Source organism: Malania oleifera, chromosome 8, assembly GCF_029873635.1.
Source record: "Malania oleifera isolate guangnan ecotype guangnan chromosome 8, ASM2987363v1, whole genome shotgun sequence".
Classification (NCBI taxonomy): domain Eukaryota; kingdom Viridiplantae; phylum Streptophyta; class Magnoliopsida; order Santalales; family Ximeniaceae; genus Malania; species Malania oleifera.
The window spans coordinates 42,747,096-42,752,008 of NC_080424.1; the positions used below are offsets into that span (position 1 = coordinate 42,747,096).

The window sequence follows — 4,913 nt, forward strand, 5'->3', positions numbered from 1 at the left end:
GCCTGCTTTAGGTTAGTGACAGCCTTAAGATGTCAATAGGAGCCATTATAGATTAGTTAGATTAGATTTCAATTCCTATTTTGGTTTGTGTGTGAAGTGCCTGACGGTCTGTGACAACAGGCGGCGTTCATGTGCTCTCTGTGTATATTACACAATCATTCCCTTGTACCTTCTAGCATTCATGATAGACGTTCTGAATACTAAAGGGATGATCTTTTACATGCTTTCTCTTTACCGCTTTCAATTAAATGCTTTCATTTATTGCTTGGTTTTTATGAGTGTCTGGTTGACAAGATAAGCACTTCTATAGCTTCAATCAGGTATATGTATTAGGCTAAAGTCTCCCATAGAGTTTCTTGTGATTGTTGTGATAGAATATACTCAATTTCCTGACCGTGCTTCGGATAGTTGATGCACCCTTGCTACTCTATGCCATCGAACGACTCCTTGGATTGTTGAGTTGGACTCTAGTTAGTTTAATGCGGTAAACTCACTAAAGTTAGATTACGCAAACAACATCCCAGGTGTCATTCATGATTAAGCATTGCTTTGTATGAGTAGAGTTGAGTTAGATTTACATGATTTAATTCACATGTTTTCCAGTAGTTGATAGAAAATATCCTGAAAAATATCATCTTTTACTTTTCTTTTACACCAGGCTGCAATAGATTAATTTGGAAGTGGTTTGATAACTGCACTTTAAGTCCCTGAGGATCAACATCCAGCTTCCCCACTTTCTATTAACTTGGGATCGACATCTTGTTGTTTTCACAAATTACATACAAAAATCAAACATACACATCTTGAAAATTCAAAATTCTCTGCTAAAATATTTTTTCTGAAGTTATTGCTGAGCTTATGCTAATACAACTCACAGTTTTTGATCATTTTCTATTGAGATTTTCAAATCAAATTAGAACCCCGATGATATTCATTTCATCTTCACTATTTTACATTGATTATTGCAAAAGTATATTGACTTTCATTTGTCCAACTCTGATCTAATAAGAAGTTTTACTTGTACGGACCGAAATTGTCTTTTGTTTCTATTTTGGATAATTGAGAGATATTGGATCATTGCCTAGCAAGAAAGGGTGTGAAATTAGGATGTACCCAAGAGGGTGGTGAATTGGGTTATTTAAAAAATATTCACAAAATTTTAAATACTTCGACCCTTAACTATTCAACCTTCCTAATGAGTCCCTAAATTACATGATTTTAGACCCTCATTTACCTTTATTTATCCACATTTTATTATATATTTACCCAAAGTTATCATTGTTTAGAGTTATGTAAGGTTTGTTTGTCATTTTAGGAAAAATAGGTTAAAACCATGGAGTTAGGCATTACAAGAAGCCAATGAGGATTTGGAGGATTCAAAGCTCAAATTCAGACATTCACCCAAGCTCCAAAAGCATCAGATCTTAAATAGACAAGAATATGATGCTCGACCATGTGGTGCGACCAGCAAACCACATGGGTGACTTAGGCTTCCATTGCAAACTCCAAGGTTCAGATTGAGATCAGAATGCTACAAGATTCGACCAAGTGCACAACCAAATGACACCCTGGAGTGACCATGTTGAGATAATGAGACAGAACTCAACTTTAGAAATGCCGAGAGTCTCGACGATGTGTTCGGCGAAGAGACGTTCTAGGGTGACTATGTCGAGATACTAAGATTTCTTGAGGATCGAGATACTGTAAGTCTCGACCATCATCTCAACCAAACGTGACGAAGTCAAAGACATTTAAGATTCGAATCCCTGACTTCCTACAAGATCCAATGAGGGCATGCACACGAGGGCCAAAGGAGCTACTTGGTCGATAATGACTCTCTACTGCGCGAGACTTGCTTCAAACTTTCCTAACTTGTAAAACAACCCTTGTAAACCCTAAAGCCTATAAGTATTCACTACGAACACAAGCTCTAGGTTCCTATTTAACCTCTCTTAGGTTAGCGACTGACCTAGGAAGTCATTGAGAGCCAAGGTAGAATAGGAGTAGAGTAGCTTCGGTTCGTGTATGGAGTGTTCGACGACCTGTGAAAATCAGTGGTGTTTATACTATAGCAACGTATATGAGGATCTTCTTTTGTACTTCCTAGAGTTACTGATAGATGTGATGAATGCAAAGGGATGATCTTTTTACTCATACTTTCATTTACTGCTTTCAATTTAGTGCTTTCCATTTACTCGTTGTGTGCTTGATGAAAGTTTGCATGTAAGGATAAGCACTACTACGTATCAGTAAGAGGGAAATAGTTGGCTACAATACCTTGGAGGTGTTCGTTATCATTGAGATAGGGTATACTTCAGTTCTCGACTGTACTTCGGATGGTTGGTGCACCCTTGCTATCGTGTGCCCTCGATTGCCCCTCTCCCGCTTTGGCCCGCTCGGGTTAGTACTTCTGTGGAAGTTTGGATGAGCGTAGTTAGAAGCATGGTGTCCAGTGTCTAATTCAGACAACAGTATCGCTTTGTAGGTGTAGGGTAACTTAGAAATTTACTTGCTTTCCAGTAGTTTCAATTTATTTGCTTTAAGTTACATGCTTTCCAGTAGTTGTTAGATAATCACCATTGAAAAATACCACCATCTTTCACTTCTTTTTCATAACAAGACATTAGTAAACTAAATTGGAAGAGGTTTAATAACTGCGCTTCAAGTCTTCGTGGATCAATACCCAACTTACCCACTTTCTACTAAAATTGGGATAGTTAGGTTTATAAATTTTATTGCCTTGTTCTTTTGATTTGCTCTCCTTCTTTTCTTTTTTTTTCTTACTTTCTTTGTTAATTTCTATTTTCGTTATTTTGTTTTCTATTTTTGAATTTTAAATTTGTGTGCTTGCAAGCGTGTATGTTTGGTCTGCGTTCTTTGAAACTCGAGATAGTTCCCATAAATCTTGAGATTGAGAAATCCAATAGGTCCCTTAGAAAACCTATCTTTAATCCAGAGAAAAATGAGTTGTATGAACTGAAAGCCATAACCAAAAATAACCAACTGATTCTCGTTAAACAAATCTCAGAACCCCACGCTCCCCACCTACCCGTGGTAGAAGAGTAACATCTTCGGCCCCTTAGGGACTACTTTGTACCTAATGGATACACTTTGCCATCCTACATCTGGTTCCCGGATGTTTAGGCGGCACAATTTGAGATAGAGACCTCAATCATCTCGATGCTGCCCAACTTTTATGGGAACTCTACTAAAAATCCTTATAAACATCTAGATTAGTTCTTGGAAATTCTTTCCACTATCTACGTACCTAATTTCTGTGATGATGCTCTCCAGCTTAGGCTTTTCCGGTTCTCTCCGAAGGATAAGGCCAAATATTGGCTGATGTCCTTGGAACCGAACTTGGTAGCCAACTGGGCCACCATGCAACATGAATTTCTTAAAAAGTACGTCCTAATTGGGAAGACTAACCAGCTTCGGAGAGCCATCACAAGTTTATCACAGATGGATGGGGAACTCTTTTTCAAGACATAGGAGCTCTTTAGGGATCTACTTCAAAAATGGCCACATCAGCAAGTCACCAAGTGGCAACTAGTCCAAACTTTTTACGAAGGGTTGGTTGAGAAAGATAGGCACATGGTTGATGCATTGTGCAGAGGTACTTTCCTCATCAAGTACGAGAATGAGGCATGGATTCTCTTTGAAAATATGGCTAAAAATTCTTAGCACCACATGGCTGCCACTCGTAGACTACCTAATCCATCAAACTCTAAACCAAAAGGAGTTTATGTGTTGGCCACTAGACACGACCTAGCCCTTACCCTACATGCCATATCCCAAGAATTAGACCAATGCTTATCCCTAGGACCGAAAACAATGGCATATGCAGAGGTATGTGCAATCTACTCCTATCCTTCTCAAACATGTTACAATAGCCCTCATGCGTATTCCTAGCCTAAGCTTGTGCACAAGGAAGTAAAATCCACCAACAATTGGTAGGATAAGCCAGCTAATCACCCCTACTCAAATAACTACAACTCCGGGTGGAAACAACATCCTAACTTCTCATGGAGGCCACAAGCTCCGAGTTTTCAATCTCAAAGACCTTCGTAAGCTCCCAATGCTTCACCTCCACTACCATATCAAAATTTCCAATGTCACCTTGACTCCACCCTAAATTGTCATTATTGCAGCAATAGCCTCCACCTCAACTCAAATATGATTCATTTCAGGAGACGGTGCTGAGAGCCCTCAAGCATATCGAAGCCGATCGTCAAGTGGATCGGAAACTCCTTCACTCCTATTCCCAATTTATTACAAAGCTAGAAACTGCCATTGGGCAACTAGCTGCTACTCTAAGTAGGAGAGATAAAGGTAAGTTACCAAGTCACCCCATAATAAATCGAAAGAGACAATATGGGGTAAAGTGTGAATCGAAAACTGGTCCGATAGCTTATCCTGAGCAGGCCTAGGTGGTAAGTTGTAGAATGACAGATAATGAAACCAAGGAGCAATTGAGCAAGGAATAGAAAGAAGAAGAGGAGAAGGTGGCACCAATTACTGATCCTTATCTCCCACCTTCTTCTAGCGTAAAACATGACCACCCCACCTCCTCACATGTGGCTGGAAGGGCCAAGTCACATTATACCCCTCATAGGGTCTTTCATGTTTCTTCAACCCTAGGCCCTTCAGATCTTCTAATGCCTGTCTCATCAAATGTGGAGACCACCACTGAGTCCATTTTGGACACATTCCGGCGATTTCAAGCCAACCAACCCCTCTTGGATGCAATGAATAAAATGACTAGATATGCACAAATCATTAGGGAACTATATTGGTTGTAAAAAGAATCAAGTGCAGCTATGAATGGACAAGTGCAGTTGACTGAGCATTGGAGTTCCATGACACAAAGTCACCTCCCTCCTAAACTAAAAGACCCCGGCTCCCCCATTGTC

The 4,913-nt window shown here is 39.7% G+C and overlaps 1 non-coding gene across 1 annotated transcript; it reads right to left on the minus strand.

Moving 5' to 3' along the window:
• Positions 1–3,430: 3,430 nt before the first annotated feature.
• LOC131163208 (small nucleolar RNA R71) lies at positions 3,431–3,536 on the minus strand. The gene has a single exon (XR_009138984.1). It is a non-coding gene; the product is annotated as a small nucleolar RNA R71 (small nucleolar RNA).
• Between the last annotated feature and the right edge of the window lie 1,377 nt (positions 3,537–4,913).